General features: G+C 40.1%; 1 protein-coding gene across 3 annotated transcripts in view; it reads left to right on the forward strand.

The window, feature by feature from the left end:
• Nucleotides 1-1,425: 1,425 nt before the first annotated feature.
• erc2 (ELKS/RAB6-interacting/CAST family member 2) overlaps nt 1,426-18,133 on the forward strand; it is a 100,345-nt gene continuing 83,637 nt past the window's right edge. For all 3 annotated transcript variants that reach the window (XM_062052069.1, XM_062052077.1, XM_062052074.1), the window contains exon 1: nt 1,426-2,250. The gene's annotated coding sequence lies outside the window, so the exon portion shown is untranslated. The remainder of the gene's footprint in view (nt 2,251-18,133) is intronic.

The raw sequence follows: 18,133 nt of genomic DNA on the forward strand, positions 1-18,133 counted from the left end.
GATAGCATCGTGCTTAACTGCATATAGAAACAAAATAAATAAATCCTTGACTGGAAGGATAGACAGAAGATCAACAATACTATTAAACCAGGGACATGTAAATACACGGTTAATGCTTTCCAGCCTGGCGAAGCTTAAAAGTGCTGTTGCTAACGACGCCATTGAAGCTAACTTAGCTACGGAGCTAACGTGATAGCATCGTGCTTAACTGCATATAGAAACAAAATAAATAAATCCCTGACTGGAAGGATAGACAGAAGATCAACAATATATTAAACCAGAGACATGTAAATACACGGTTAATGCTTTCCAGCTTGGCGAAGCTTAAAAATGCTGTTGCTAACGACGCCATTGAAGCTAACTTAGTAACGGGACCTCACAGAGCTATGATAAAAACATTAGCGCTCCACCTACGCCAGCCAGCCCTCATCTGCTCATCAACACCCGTGCTCACCTGCATTCCAGCGATCGACGGAAGGACGAAGGACTTCACCACGTTCATCCGTGCGGTCGGTGGCTAGCGTCGGCTAGCGTTGGCTAGCGTCGGCTAGCGTCGGCCAGCGTCGGCTAGCATCTGCTAGCGCGTCGGCTATCCGAGTCAAAGTCTTCCTGGTTGTGTTGCTGTAGTCTGCCGCTAATACACCGATCCCACCTACAACTTTCTTCTTTGGAGTCTTCATTGTTCATTAAACAAATTGCAAAAGATTCACCAACACAGATGTCCAGAATACTGTGGAATTATGAGATGAAAACAGAGCTATTTTGTATTATATTCAATGGGGTACCGATACTTCTGTTTCACTGGTTACGTCACGCGCATACGTCATCATCCAAAGACGTTTTCAACTGGAAGTTTAGCGGGAAATTTAAAATTGCACTTTATAAATTAACCCGGCCGTATTGGCATGTGTTGCAATGTTAAGATTTTATCATTGATATATAAACTATCAGACTGCGTGGTCGGTAGTAGTGGGTTTCAGTAGGCCTTTAACCACAGTAGGTGTAATGAGAGGAGGCAATAGAAATAGGGAGGAAGAAGACATTATTATTAGAATGAGATTAGGACATACATATCTAAATAGTTAATTGAAATTGATAGGGGAACATAATACAGGACTGTGTGACTGTTGCCATCAGACAGGGCATGTTTTAATACATTGTAGGAAATACAATAGAGAAAGGGAAATACTGGGAAATAAGTTAGCAAAAGAGAAGGTTAGGTTAGTAATGGAAGATATTTTAGGATTGCACTCAGAACATGTAGGTTACAAAGCATTATATACATATTTAAAAAAGACAGGGTTAAATAAAATAATTTAGAGTAGGGTACGTTCCACCTCGATCCACACTCCATTTCAGTAGGGGGCGGTAATGCACACCAAAAGGTTGCTTGCCAACCGCCATTAAACAAAAGAAGAAGAAGAAGAAGAATACTTTGGGATTGTTTATAATCCAAATTAAACTTCCCTGCGTTAGGGTAGACAACAAAACTGCAACGGACTCTTCCTAACAAGTTTTAGATCAAGTGTTGTGTCAAACAGGTACCATTATATTTAGGGTGCCAACATACAAATGGGATTAATAGTTACATTCGGTACCCCGTAGTTTTTCTACATTCAACAAACAAGACGATAAAAACATCACTTTTACCTTTATGGGGTTGAAATGTTCGAGTCTTCCCGCCAGTAACGTTTGCCTTTTCAATATATATATATTTTTAAATTCATTTAAGCGTGATTTTACGGATTAAAGTGGACGAGCTCGACCAAGAAAGAGGTGACTTGCATTTTTTCTCTAACCCCGAGTTTAGACTGAAAGGCGATTGCAACTCCCTGCTCCTTTACCGGTATTAGCAGTTTCAATGCCTTAATAGTGTGTGGAAAGCTTGACAATAGCCATCTGTAAACGACATGTTGGGGGGTGTTGCGTACAAACTGCAAAGCATCACGAAGACGCGCTGCCTGGGAGACGAGATCTGGGGCAGACGCATTCGGCTTCATTCAATAGAAATCCACGCTAGTTGTACACATTTGTCTCCCAGAAGTTCGTGCATTTTAATCGAGATGATGCAGAAGTGGGGCCCCGCCTACCGCGCATGCAGCTGCCGCTTGTGGTAGTGATGATGATGATGCTGGCGTGCAGGGGAGGACCAATGACAGCGCAGGATGCTGAAGGAGGCTGCTGGGCTGAATGGAGGCGACGGGATGCCGTCTGTGTAGCAGCACGGGAGAGGAATTAACATCGATGGAGGTTAGTGTGATTCGATTTAAATACATATTCATGTATATATATGTATTTAACCGATTGTGTTAAATCCCTTTTGCTGGTGGGTTCTGTGTGTGTGTGTGTGTGAGGGGTGGGGGTGGGGGGGTCCTTCTGTGTGTGGTCGGATAAAGCCGGTCAGATCTCACTTGATAGCAGATGATTTGCATCCAAACGCCACAGTGGTGTTTTAAAACAAGAGGCTTTGATTATAGGCTTGACGGATGTGTGCCACGCCGGGGCCATTAAAACATGGAGGATGGATGAGGTGCCAGTGGCTCCTGATGCTGCATGACGTGTAATTCAGTGTGTTGGATGAGCATGGCATGTTTTAATTAGGCAAATGATTGTTAAACATGGAGAGACGTCTTACTCTGTCACCGTGTCCCCCCACACCCCTTTTGACTGGGACATGCATTTGGGGCGTTGAGGCGCCAGTAGTAGAATACATGATGAGGAGGATGCATGTTGCAGCACGCTCACATTGGTGCTCCTTCTCATGTGAAATCACTCCATTATCAACCCATATGTAGGCTATTTTTAGCAAGATGTCCTTCCATCTTTGTCTGCCCGAGACACTGACCTCAAAAAAGAAGAGCGCCATCGTCTCAGTTCCACCGGTTGTACCCCCCCACACACACCCTCACCCCACCCCTCCAATTCCCTACACCCTCCCTCTCCCTTGTTGCTGTTTCTTTTGGACACAATGTGGCAAAATGTCAGGATGGATCCGCCTTCATGGAGAAGACCCATGCAGACACTGAGCGGTGTGACGCCTGTGGTGAAATCTTTGTAGTGTGTCATCTGTGTCCTCTCCGCACCGATGCTCAGCAAATTGCCGGAGATGTTTCCTTAATGTGGTCTTAACCTGACTTGCTGAGAGCTGCTCTGCTATAGCATTGATAGATCATCAAGCATCATATCTAATAGGAGCTAATAGCCAAAACACTGTACTATTATCATTATATTAGTGTCTAAGACAGGGGTGTCAAACCTACGGCAGGTTTTATCCAGCCCACGTGATGAGTTTGCCAAGTATTAAAATGAGCTGCATTTTTTTTTAATTAAAAAAACTGCTGTTCTAAATGTGTCCACTGGATGTCACAATAGCAAGTCTGTTAGGACTAGCAAGAGGGACAAAGTAAAGCGACCAAATGAAACTTAAAACCTGCCGTTTTATGTCTTCTGCTTCGAACACATCGTTTTTGGCACCTTTGCTCCCCCATAACGTCTCTGTCAAAAACGAGAAAACTTAACCCTTCTGAATAGTTTTTTACCTCTGTTTCTTATGGTTTGTTGAGTTAGCATTGGATTTATACGTGGACATGACAAAGGAGGTATTTGATACCTAGAAGAGTTTATATGTTGTGTTTTTTGTTCAATTCCAGAAAGACTTTGACTTAAAGTTTAATTCTGGCCTTGTAGATACACTGAGACAAAGTCTAAGCTCATTGTGTTTTTGAAACTGCACCAATTTCTTCAGAATTTTCAACAAACTTGAAGTGTTTTGTCCAGAGGATTATTTGTGATTTGTATGTTTTCAGAATGTGCTTGTTCTATTTTTGGCCAACGGAAAACAAAGAAAACAACCTGGAGTTGTCTTTATTTTTAAATAATCATGCCATGATTTTACCATTTCGGCCCACTTGGGAATAGATTTTCCTCCATGCGGCCCCTGAGCTAAAATGAGTTTGACACCCCTGGTCTAAGAGATGCCAGATTAATAAAAAATAGGGCTGCATGTACAAATCACAATCTCATTCATTCACAGCAACAGCCGATTGATTCTGGTGACTAGCATTCACCAACTCACACGAGGAGTGATCGTGTCCACAAATCGAATTTTACTACGCTTGCCAGAGGACCATACAAGAGTGAGCATACTGCGCGTTCTGACTTTATGGATTATTTTTTGTCTTTTAATGCATTCCTCTCCAGAAAGTCCCCCAATCAGTCCCTCAGGGAATTCTTGATGTCGCAAACGCTCAAATTCAACCACAGACACGCAAAGTTGTCGATTGTCCGCAATTTACCTGTACATTTTGGCTATTTAACCTCCTTTTTTAGCCAATCAAAGTTGTCTCTGAGCGGCGCTTAATTGCGCACGTTAACTGCTTGTTTGTTTCTTGTGTAGTGGGGACAGCAAAATGTAACAACAGATCAACTCATTATGGATCAAACGGGACAATTGCTGTTCAGCTTAGACCTTCTGGTTCCTTGCCCATTGCGTTAAGCCCCCTAGGTAATGTACTATATAAACATTTAGCAACAAAAATACATCTTCTCTCCGCAGTTAACACGTATTTATATTCTTATTTAACCTTTATTTATCCAGGGTAAGGCAATTTGTAACAAATTTGCATTTGCAATGCTGACTTAAATGGTAAAAATGGTAAATGGTTATACTTGTATAGCGCTTTTCTATCTTTTTAAGGAACTCAAAGCGCTTTGACACTATTTCCACATTCACCCATTCATGGCGGGAGCTGCCATGCAAGGCACTAACCAGAACCCATAAGGAGCAAGGGTGAAGTGTCTTGCTCAAGGACACAGCAGACGTGACTAGGATGGTAGAAGGTGGGTATTGAACCAGTAACCCTCAGATTGCTGGCACGGCCACTCTCCCAACTTCGCCACGCCATCCTAGCAAAGAGGCAGCATTCACATGTCAGAGATGTTAAAGTATGATAATATTCTCTCAATGTCTCTCATTTACCAACAAAATGTGCGCTATAGATTGCGTGTTGGAACATAAATGAATGTTTGAGATGGACTCTATAAAGTGTAAAACATACACTGGAAAATGTCTGCATCTTGAGAACAGCAGAGCAGACAACAAACAATAATAAAGCTACTGGTGGAGTTTATTTCTGAAATTATAATTCATCATTACTATTATTAGTTAGAAGTAAGTTAAAAAGTACAGTAATTTGACAATAAAAAAATATTCTACCAATTCAGGCATTTTAGGCTGCGAAAATCACAAAAAAGACATGTCAAATCCTGGGGGGACTTCCCAATTGTCGCTCTGGGACCTCAATTGAAGAACGGCCGGAAAGATCATCAGAAGAAAATAAAGAGTAGGAAATGGGATGTATATCGAGTACCGAGTAAATGGGTCGTCCAGAATATGGACAAATGACACCTATATTCTTTTATCACATAATTATGACACGCTGTCACATTCACTTCAGGTTCCACCCCCACACATAAAAAAGACACGGGGATAATCTGATAATCAGCTCCTCAAAAGTTCCTCAAAGTCAATAAGGGTTAGTGTCAGTTTGAAGAGAAAGCGCATTGCTCACAACCACCGCTATCATCAATCGTCATCCTAGCGATCCAGTGATCCACAGGCCATTAACAATCCACTTTAAAAAAGAAAAGAAAAATTGAATTAATATAATAATCCATAAAGTTGCTCCGTCTAACGTCAATTCATCACGCTACGTTTGCGTGGCATCAAAACACACCTTACTTAAATGCACACCCGCCTAACATGCTAATTGATTGATTGATCAATAGGATGCATTTGACATGATGTATTTTGTAAAATACCCGTGCTCTACACATGAATGCCATACATACAGTACATTTGATTTCCAGCTGAGTTATTGTAATGAAGAGAAACACAGTGATGGATCTGTGTGTTTTTTTTAAGAGGATGACATAACTTTATTGCACCTTGCGCTGGAAACATAGTTGATTTGTTTACGACTTAAAAAAGCAGGTGTTGATAAAATACTTCCCTGATGTGAGATGTTACATGATGTTGGAGGTGTACAACCTCTTGGGCTAATAAAATGCTAATAAAAAAATATTTTTTACATATAGTACCGATAAGTGGTTACTGGTATTGATAAGGAATATCGATTGGTATTGATAACAGTAAAATCCCAACGATATACATCCCTAATGGAGGATTCTGACTAAGCCTTGATTTAAAAAAAAAAAACGGAAATTTTCTAAGACAGAAGTACAGTACATGGTCTTGAACGGCGTGGCTCAGATGATAGCTCGGCTGTCCAGAAACTTCAGGGTTCCTGGTACGAATCCAGCTGCTTGTGTCGGAGCTCTTATATCTGACATTTTAAATACAAGCTGAGCCAATCCAATGTTTTTTTTTTGCTGATATTGGACCAATATCCGATTTCAACATTAGATCAGGGCAGCCCTAATGTTTTTACCAGCATTAAATTGAATTTGATATGTCCACATTATACTGCTCAATATGACACTGCCGTGGAAATAGGAGTTCAAAACATTCTGCCATACAGTGTCTCGCACGACTGATGGAAATTGTGCAAACATTCATCAGCCATAAACAGTTAATTTCAATGACACGTAAATAAAACACACATTGTGAGCCAATATTAAAGATGTCTCTGGCAGTTTGTAGTTCTTCCAAAGTGTTAATTTTCTAATTTTCTTTTTTGTGGGCAGTCTGTGGAAATTGATGAAGATAAGAGCAAGCTCAAATGTGTTAATTTAGAATTGGATTTAGCGGTGTGTCTCAAAGGGACCGAAGTGAATGCATAGACGTTATCATTTGCATTTTTAAACAGATTTATTTTTAGCGTCCTTTCTGACCTGCACCGCTTACTGCAAAATGTTATTGGCTTTAAAAAAAAGCCAAAAAGGACACAAATGAATGAAAAAGTGTTGATGATTCTCCACCAACGTTAATTTAGAATTGGATTTAGCGGTGTGTCTCACAGGGACCGAAGTGAATGCATAGACGTTATCATTTGCGTTTTTAAACAGATTTATTTTTAGCGTCCTTTCTGACCTGCACCGCTTACTGCAAAATGTTATTGGCTTTAAAAAAAAAGCCAAAAAGGACACAAATGAATGAAAAAGTGTTGGTGATTCTCCACCAATGCATCATCTGCCCTTTCACCTTTTTGGGAAACGTAGTGTTGCGCCCAACCACCGAGGTGCTTATTCTCTTTTAGCCCTGATGTGGTTGCTATGGCAAGTGTTTAGTATCCTCTGCAGAGAGAAAGTATCATAGGGCGTCGTGAGACCGTAAAGACCATTTTTTCGTGTTGCTTGCAGACGGTCGTGTATTGATCACCACTGGACGACTGATCTTCTTGCTATCTACGAATATGGCGTGCAAAGCCTAAATAATAGAACGCAATACATCAAACCTACAATAAAATCATATAAAAGTCATTATTAATGCATTAAATATGAATGTACTTTCTTGTTAGCCAGCAAGATTGATTACATCCTAAATACATTCACTCCCAAAAGTGCTCACGGACCTCACATTACAGCAACCTTCCCAAGACACGATACTATGGAAGTGGATCTAGGATGTACTTTAGAGCATTGTTTCTTAACCATAGGAATGGGCCACGAGCGCCTCCAAGAGTGCCACCTAAAAATATATTGTTTCTTAGCTGCTGATCAGTATGGGCCGCAGTGGTACTCAGTTGTAATACACTTTTCCACCACTTGATGTGATGACAATATCAAACAAACAGAAGAAGTCTGGAGTAAAGTCATAGAGAAGTTTCTGAAGCGCCACAATTATGACTTTAGTATTTTCGTTTGTACTTAAATTTTATCGACAGTTTATTTAAGAAACATATTTATTGTTTATTATTAATTTAGTTTAGAATGTATTTATTTTTAGCACTATGTAATTGTATTTTCATAAATGTTTGTTAGTCCCTTCTAATGCAGTATATTTGATTATTATATAATTTTGTAATCAGCCTGACCTAAACCTTGATAATAATTTCTGCCCCTGTTTACACTGCACACCAAATCTGACCCTGAAGTTACACAGATCGGATCTTTTTGCCAGTCTTAACGCTTTAAATCTGATCTTTTCGCATCAGATTAAGGCCAATTCAATAGGAATCTGATCTTTTCAAATGTGACTTCAGTCTAAACAGGAATGCGACCAGAATGCCATTTTTTCGTTAGGTTTGTGCGAGCTACGTCATTCGTGTACGTGGGGAAAGACGCAGCCCGCCCACCAGCGGAGGTTTCGGTGAACAAAGTCTTTTTTTGACGGCGGAATTTTAATAATTAGCTATATGTAATATATGAATATCAATTTTGATTAAGAAGAAATAAGGATTGTTGGAAGGACCAGAATTGACGCTGTGGCATATTTGCTTACGTAAGTTGTTTACTGAAGTGAGTTGAAAAATAAAGCTAATGTAGATGCACGCTGATGTCTGTGTTGCCTCTATTTAACAGCCATAAAAGAGATTAGAACCCTCCCAAAAACAGTATATTACCCAATATATTGATTCATACATTCATTATATTACTTAAATTTTTTATTTCACGTAAAAAAACCCACACATTTTTTAGGTGTGGCGACCCTTTTAATTTTTTAGAAGTAGTAGTAGTCGAGATTTCCTTGTTCATTTACGGAATCTGGGTCAACTTTCTTTGTTTTCTCTTTATCAAACTGACGTTTATCATAATCCTTCTTCTTTGTACTTTGTAAACCCTTTAATTTGAACAGCCTATTAAACTGGATCATATTAGTAAATTTTTGATTTCTTTACCTAATCCATTCCATCATTTAATTCCACATATTGATATACTTAATATTAATATACCGGTAATACTAATATTGTATGTTCTTCTTCACATTCGCAGTCAGTGCTGCAGCCAGCTCCCAAGAGCGCACTGAAAAAAAAAGTGGGTTTCATTGTACAAACCCCGTTTCCATATGAGTTGGGAAATTGTGTTAGATATAAATATAAACGGAATACAATGATTTGCAAATCCTTTTCAACCCATATTCAATTGAATGCACTACAAAGACAAGATATTTGATGTTCAAACTCATAAACTTTGATTTTTTTTTTGCAAATAATAATTAACTTAAAATTTCATGGCTGCAACACGTGCCAAAGTAGTTGGGATAGGGCATGTTCACCACTGTGTTACATGGCCTTTCCTTTTAACAACACTCAGTAAACGTTTGGGAACTGAGGAGACACATTTTTAAGCTTCTCAGGTGGAATTCTTTCCCATTCTTGCTTGATGTACAGCTTAAGTTGTTCAACAGTCCGGGGGTCTCCGTTGTGGTATTTTAGGCTTCATAATGCGCCACATATTTTCAATGGGAGACAGGTCTGGACTACAGGCAGGCCAGTCTAGTACCCACACTTTTTTACTATGAAGCCACGTTGATGTAACACGTGGCTTGGCATTGTCTTGCTGAAATAAGCAGGGGCGTCCATGGTAACATATGTTGGATGGCAACATATGTTGCTCCAAAACCTGTATGTACCTTTCAGCATTAATGGCGCCTTCCCAGATGTGTAAGTTACCCATGTCTTGGGCACTAATACACCCCCATACCATCACAGATGCTGGCTTTTCAACTTTGCGCCTATAACAATCCGGATGGTTCTTTTCCTCTTTGGTCCGGAGGACACGACGTCCACAGTTTCCAAAAACTATTTGAAATGTGGACTCGTCAGACCAAAGAACACTCTTCCACTTTGTATCAGTCCATCTTAGATGAGCTCAGGCCCAGCGAAGCTGACGGCGTTTCTGGGTGTTGTTGATAAACGGTTTTCGCATTGCATAGGAAAGTTTTAACTTACACTTACAGATGTAGTGACCAACTGTAGTTACTGACAGTGGGTTTCTGAAGTGTTCCTGAGCCCATGTGGTGATATCCTTTACACACTGATGTCGCTTGTTGATGCAGTACAGCCTGAGGGATCGAAGGTCACAGGCTTAGTTGCTTACGTGCAGTGATTTCTCCAGATTCTCTGAACCCTTTGATGATATTACGGACCGTAGATGGTGAAATGCCTAAATTCCTTGCAATAGCTGGTTGAGAAAAGTTTTTCTTAAACTGTTGAACAATTTGCTCACGCATTTGTTGACAAAGTGGTGACCCTCGCCCCATCCTTGTTTGTGAATGACTGAGCATTTCATGGAATCTACTTTTATACCCAATCATGGCACCCACCTGTTCCCAATTTGCCTGTTCACCTGTGGGATGTTCCAAATAAGTGTTTGATGAGCATTCCTCAACTTTATCAGTATTTATTGCCACCTTTCCCAACTTCTTTGTCACGTGTTGCTGGCATCAAATTCTATAGTTAATGATTATTTGCAAAAAAAAAAAGTTTATCAGTTTTAACTTCAAATATGTTGTCTTTGTAGCATATTCAACTGAATATGGGTTGAAAATAATATGCAAATAATTGTATTCCGTTTATATTTACATCTAACACAATTTCCCAACTCCTATGGAAACGGGGTTCGTAGATGCACTGCAGGAGTCAGGACTGCTGGTTTCTGAAATGCCCATAAAAAGTGGGACATGACTGCTGCTTGTTTGAAAACACGATAAAATGATAAAAAGAATGTGCAGTAAATGATCGAGTGAAAATGTGGGGAGTATAGTACGTGCAAAATTCTCATTTAAATAAGGCAGTCTGCACCAGTTATGAATAGCACACACAGTGTTAGTAGGTCACATGCAACATGGCCACTAATAATACACGCTATATCTTTGTTTGCACACACTGTTTAGCGATCTTAGTACAATAAATCAGGCTCAAAGCCTCCAAGGCAGAAGCGTGTTATAAAGTATGTCCGCATCATTCAACTTACTGTGTCGTTAGCTGGGCTTCATGAACTATTGTAGCCAACAAAATTATCACTCCACTTCAACTTAAAGACAGCATAAATCCATTCCAGACGGTTAATAATAAATAGATTAGTGTTTTTCATACCCACTATTGGTCTCTGTTGGACTAACTGCACTTGAACAAACCTTTTTTTTTTTACACTTTGTACTGTAGGACCGTGTCCACCAAAGCTGACATTGTGATCTTGTATTATGCGTCATTAGATCAAGCAGGGGTGCCTATTGAAGTGTCCTTTGAATGAATGTCCAACGACTTATAAAGCCATGAATAATTGAGGAGTATTACTTTGGGCCACATACTGTACCACTAAGTCTGATTGTGTTAGCGCTCTTTCATTATTGGATTTTATTGCACTGGCTTGAAGATATTGTATTACTTCTATAGCCTGCTGTGTGTGATTGTGTGTGTGTGTGTGTGTGTGTGTGTGTGTGTGTGTGTGTGTGTGTGTGTGTGTGTGTGTGTGTGTGTGTGTGTGTCAACAGGCAGATGTGTGATATATCCTGCTAGGCTTTCTCCTTGACTGAATGCTCCTTTCTTCGTAAACACCGGGTTTAAACACCAGTGCGAACCAAGAGAAGACGATTACCATCACGGTCACATTCGAGGGCCGATCAATAAGGTCATATTTGCCAACTAACGTCTGCGCTTCTTCGACGAGCGTCCAGCGATTCGACTGCGGCACGCTTTGTGGGTGATTGATTGGCAAGGAAAACAAAGATGGAGCTAACATCTCATGCATTTATGAACTGCTGGGTGGGTTTATGATCACAGACGGACTGCTGTGTGATAAAAAATATCAGTTTGTCTATTCATTATCTCATGTACTAAAGGCTTGTAAAGCTCTCCTGTATGTGTCAGTTTCTTTAAGTGGGTATTGATGAATGTCAGCAAGAGCGTGAAGATGAGAGGTCCTATCAGCCACTTGGACATTCACTCCCCGGCCACTTCATTAGGTACACCCGCCTGATCTACATAACTTGTAAAAGTTATTCAGGTTACCAGCCTGCCCACCGCTAATTGGCGTAGCGAATGTCACAGTGAACAACGTAAGATCTGACCACAACATTCGGTCTTTTTAGTTAAAGGACAGTGCTGAGAAGAAGAAGTAAATGATATTCATTAAATTTAAGAAAACAGTCATCAAAAACATGACAGTGAGTGTGTAGCAGAGGTGGGACCAAGTCATTGTTTTGCAAGTCATAAGTAAGTCTCAAGTCTTTGCCCTCAAGTCCCGAGTCAAGTCCAAAGTCAAGACTGGAAAGTCTCAAGTCAAGTCCCAAGTCCTGCATTTTGAGTTTCGAGTCCTTTCAAATTCTTTTAACCACATACTAATATATTTACACAGATTGTGTATGCTTTTAAAACGCTGTATTTATTTATTAAAACAAGTGCATTTGAAATTGCAGGAAAAAAAATAGTGCTGACATTGCACTTCATAATAGCACTATTAACCAGTCATTTTAAACATTTAACTCAATCAATCAATCAATGCTTATTTATATATCCCTAAATCACAAAAGTCTCAAAGGGCTGCACAAGCCACAATGACATCCTCAGCACAGAGCCCACACAAGGGACGTCGATGTGAATGACTATTAGAAACCTTGGGGAGGATCACATATGTGGGTAACCCCCCCTCTAAGTACAGTCCCTAGTGGATCCAACATAACAGTGAGAGTCCAGTCCATAGTGGGGCCAGCAGAAGACCATCCCGAGCGGAGACAGGTCAGTAGCGCAGAGACGTCCCCAAACCGATGCACAGGCGAGCAGTCCACCCCGGGTCTCAACTCTGGACAGCCAGCACCTCATCCATGGTCACCGGAACCGGAATAACCCAGCAAGGGGGCAGAGGAGAAAAGAAAACGACAGATCGACTGGTCTAAAAAAGGGGGGTCTATTTAAAGGCTAGAGTATACAAATGAGTTTTAAGATGGGACTTAAATGCTTCTACTGAGGTAGCATCTCTAACTGTTACCAGGAGGGCATTCCAAAGTACTGGAGCCCGAACAGAAAACGCTCTGTAGCCCGCTGACTTTTTTTGGGCTCTGGGAATCACTAATAAGCCGGAGTTCTTTGAACGCAGATCTCTTGCCGGGACATATGGTACAATACAATCGGCAAAATAGGCTGGCGCTAGACCGTGTAGTATTTTATACGTAAGTAGTAAAACTTTAAAGTCACATCTTAAGTGCACAGGAAGCCAGTGCAGGTGAGCCAGTATAGGCGTAATATGATTAAACTTTCTTGTTCTTGTCAAAAGTCTAGCAGCCGCATTTTGTACCAAATGTAATCTTTTAATGCTAGACATAGGGAGACCCGAAAATAATACGTTACAGTAATCGAGACGAGACGTAACGAACGCATGAATAATGATCTCAGCGTCGCTAGTGGACAAAATGGAACAAATTTTTGCGATATTACGGAGATGAAAGAAGGCCGTTTTAGTAACACTCTTAATGTGTGACTCAAACGAGAGAGTTGGGTCGAAAATAATACCCAGATTCTTTACCGAGTCGCCTTGTGTAATTGTTTGGTTGTCAAATGTTAAGGTGCAGTGTTTCCCACAGATTCATTTATTTGTGGCGGCCCGCCACGAGAGAATTACGTCCGCCACAAATAAAATTAAAAAAAATAAATAAAAATTAAAAATAATTTTTTTTTGGTTGTTTTTTTTGTCCTCTCCAGCTTCTCAGGCAAATCATATAGTTGATGTAGATGCCCATATCAGCTGTTCAGATTTACTTTACAAAAGAGAAGTGTAGGATACTTCTCTTGTTGCCTTATTTGTATTTGACTTTATTAAATGTATTTATATTAGAAACACAACATGTGTATATAACAAAGGATGCAAAGTCTGCAGGCAGTAGGAAACACATGGTTAAGTGTAGGGAGTAAAACTGATGGCAGTCTAAAGTTCAAGATTTTTGGAGCTCTTTGTTCAGTGGATCAGATGTTTGATGAAGCTCTGTGTCTATCTACCACCACTACTTGTAGTAGTAGGCTAAAGTTAAATTATTTAGTATGCACTAATTAAAGGGGCAGAGCTTTGAGACATTTTAGATTTTATATTTTATAAGATATATTTTTTGTAAGAACCACAATTAATAAATATATTTCAGTGAATTAACTTATTGTTCAAATCTGTATATAAATATGTACATAAAGGGTTGTAATTATATTGTAAAATGGATGGATGGATGGAAGTTTAAAACAAAACTGTTATTATTAATTAGTAAGTATACATTTTTTGAGCCTTTTTAGAGAAAATCTAATCATTGTAGTAAATTATGCAAATTACTCGATGATGTCATGGTGGCCACGCCCACAGCCACGCCCCCACAGCCACAGGTATCTTGGCAGGTTATGGGAAACACTGAGGTGGTATTATTAAATAGATGTCGGTGTTGAGCAGGACCGATAATCAGCATTTCCGTTTTCTTAGCGTTGAGTTGCAAAAAGTTAGCGGACATCCATTGTTTAATTTCATTAAGACACGCCTCCAGCTGACTACAATCCGGCGTGTTGGTCAGCTTTAGGGGCATGTAGAGGTGGGTGTCATCAGCATAACAGTGAAAGCTAACACCGTATTTGCGTATGATGTCACCTAGCGGCAGCATGTAAATGCTAAAGAGTGCAGGGCCAAGAACCGAACCCTGGGGGACTCCGCACGTTACCTTAACATAGTCCGATGTCACATTGTTATGGGAGACGCACTGCATCCTGTCAGTAAGATAGGAGTTAAACCAAGACAAGGCTTTACAGAATAAACACATTTGAAAAAACAAGTGCAACTGTACTTATTTGCAGAAAAGGGTTAACATTGTATTTCCATGTCATATTTCATTGTAACTAGTTCCGCAGCAGTTTCTATCCTGTTCTTACCTTATCTCATTGATCTCATCTCATACTGTATGTGTGTTGATGTGTGCGTACACATAAAAAACATAACAAATACATGAACATAACAATGAACAGAGTTGTACTTTTTAGATGTCAGGGCCCTATGGAATATGTACACATATTCTTAATATAGTATACATTTTAACTGACCTTTATTTGACTATGTTTGTCTTTTTGTAGGTGGCTAAAATACGCGGTGCTGCTGACCGCCGTCTAACGTTACGTTACTGTGTGTGATACATTGACTAGCGTAACGTTATGTATAGGTACTCCATGCAACCCTGCTTAAAAAAAATCACTTGACAAAAAGTATGAATAAGGTAGCGAACTGCAGTGGACACAACAGATTGCCGTGTTTGCAATGACATTATAACCATACACATCTTATAAGTAGACGCAGCATTGGCTGCTGTGACGCGAGAAATTCGGCCGCCATCTTGAAGTGGTGATGAGGAGCAGCCTAAACTGACAGTTGACAGGTAGAAAACAAAGATGCCGGGCTGGTGTTCAGCGTTTTTTCCTGCTCAAATGAGCGGACTGTTGAAAATAGGAATCGGGGGATTAGTTTTCACAAGTAAGATTTAACATTAACGTATTATTGGATGTATTTTGTGAAAATAATATGGAGAAGGAGCAAAGATCTTCAATATTTGTATGTAAAAATCCCAAATAAATCTTCTGGGAGAGGATGACCCCCCTACAGGGGTTTGGTTTACAAACTTTCAGCCCCACCTAAAACAAAATTCACCAGCCGCCACTGATTATGATGCATTCTCATTTTAGGCAAAGTATAATACAATACTTTCTTAACAGTATAATTGTAACCAAGAATAAGTCTTCAAGTAACAATATTCAAATACTAACATTGTTGGGTAAGACAGAATTTGGTTTTATTCTGAATCCAGTGAAACAAATTGGTGGTTTTAGCTGATATAAAGACTTTCAGGTGTTTATATATGTTTATGTTTAAAGGCCTACTGAAACCCACTATATTTTTCTCCAATAGAAAAAGGAGAAAGTGTGGAATCCAATAAGCCCTTTTACCTAAGTTACGGTCAGAGCGAAAAAAGATGCGTCCTGCACTGCACTCTAGTCCTTCACTCTTACGTTCCTCATCCACGAATCTTTCATCCTCGCTCAAATTAATGGGGTAAGCGTCGCTTTCTCGGTCCGAATCGCTCACGCTGCATTGAAAACAATGGGGAAATGTGAGGAGCCTTTCAACCTTTGACGTCACGCTACTTCCGGTACAGGCAAGGCTTTATTATCAGCCACCAAAAGCTGCAAACATTATCGTCGATGTTCTCTACTAAATCCTTTCAGCAAAAATATGGCAATATCGCGAAATGATCAAGTATGACACATAGAATGGATCTGCTATCCCCGTTTAAATAAAAACATTTCATTTCAGTAGGCCTTTAAGTATTTGGCAGACGCTTTCATCCAAAACGACATACATAAAAAATACGTATAAAACAATCATTGGAAACATTATCATTTAAGGGAAGAATGTAATACAAAATATCAATACAAAGTGTCAAGACAGAATAAACTCTCTGCTGCTGCATCAACAGAGATACAGTCTATAGGTCCCTAAGATATGTAGATATCTAATGTATTCATACATTGTTTATGTAGGATATACACATGTATATATAACCTAATCATATTGTTTCTTCAACTTAAAAATAGCTGACCCTTTTTTCCCCCTTCTCTGGGATTATATTCCCAGTTTTGATCTCGGACGTCTGGTCACTTATAGCGTATAAGAATATTATATTACAGTTAAAGGCCTACTGAAACCCACTACTACCGACCACGCAGTCTGATAATTTATATATCAATGATGAAATCTTAACATTGCAACACATGCCAATACGGGCGGGTTAACTTATAAAGTGCAATTTTAAATTTCCCGCTAAACTTCCGGTTGAAAACCAATGTATGATAACGTATGCGTGTGACGTCAATCGTTGAAACGGAAGTATTCGGACGCCATTGAATCCAATACAAAAAGCTCTGTTTTCATCTCAAAATTCCACAGTATTCTGGACATCTGTGTTGGTGAATCTTTTGCAATTTGTTTAATGAACAATGAAGACTGCAAAGAAGAAAGTTGTAGGTGGGATCGGTGTATTAGCGGCTGGCTGCAGCAACACAAACAGGAGGACTTTGAGGTGGATAGCAGACGCGCTGTCCGACGCTAGCCGCCGACCGCATCGGTGATCGGGTGAAGTCCTTCGTCGCACCGTCGATAGCTGGAACGCAGGTGAGCAAGGGTGTTGATGAGCAGATGAGGGCTGGCTGGCGTAGGTGGATAGCTAATGTTTTTAGCATAGCTCTGTGAGGTCCCGTTGCTAAGTTAGCTTCAATGGCGTCGTTAGCAACAGCATCCTTCGCCAGGCTGGAAAGCATTAACCGTGTATTTACAGGTCCATGGTTTAATAGTATTGTTGATTTTCTGTCTATCCTTCCAGTCAGGGGCTTATTTGTTTTGTTTCCAAATGCAGTTAAGCCCGATGCTATCACGTTAGCTCCGTAGCTAAAGTGTTTTGCCGATGTATTGTCGTGGAGATAAAAGTCACTGTGAATGTCCATTTCGCGTTCTCGACTCTCATTTTCAAGAGGATATAGTATCCGATGTGGTTTAAAATACAAATCCGTGATCCACAATAGAAAAAGGAGAAAGTGTGGAATCCAATAAGCCAGCTTGTACCTAAGTTACGGTCAGAGCGAAAAAAGATGCGTCCTGCACTGCACTCTAGTCCTTCACTCTCACGTTCCTCATCCACATATCTTTCATCCTGGCTCAAATTAATGGGGTAATCGTCGCTTTCTCAGTCCGAATCGCTCTCGCTGCTGGTGTAAACAATGGGGAAATGTGTGGAGCCTTTCAACTTGTGACGTCACGCTACTTCCGGTACAGGCAAGGCTTTTTTTTATCAGCGACCAAAAGTTGCGAACTTTACCGTCGATGTTCTCTACCAAATCCTTTCAGCAAAAATATGGCAATATCGGGAAATGATCAAGTATGACACATAAAATGGATCTGCTATCCCCGTTTAAATAAAAGCATTTCTTTTCAGTAGGCCTTTAAGCAAACTATGAATAATGAAACACGCCAAAACATGTGTCCTTTATCATAGCTACATGTATGGAAAAAACGTGCGTGAAAATCAGTGGTATTCAGTGAGGTAAGATTAATTAAATGCGCTGACAGTTCATTGCTCCTGCCAAATTAATTACACTGAGTGGAGCGGATCACCACTCCAAGATGACGGCCCCGCGTCTCGTCAGCAGTAGCGCTCGATGCTGCGTCT

Source organism: Entelurus aequoreus, linkage group LG01 (assembly GCF_033978785.1).
Source record: "Entelurus aequoreus isolate RoL-2023_Sb linkage group LG01, RoL_Eaeq_v1.1, whole genome shotgun sequence".
Classification (NCBI taxonomy): Eukaryota; Metazoa; Chordata; class Actinopteri; order Syngnathiformes; family Syngnathidae; genus Entelurus; species Entelurus aequoreus.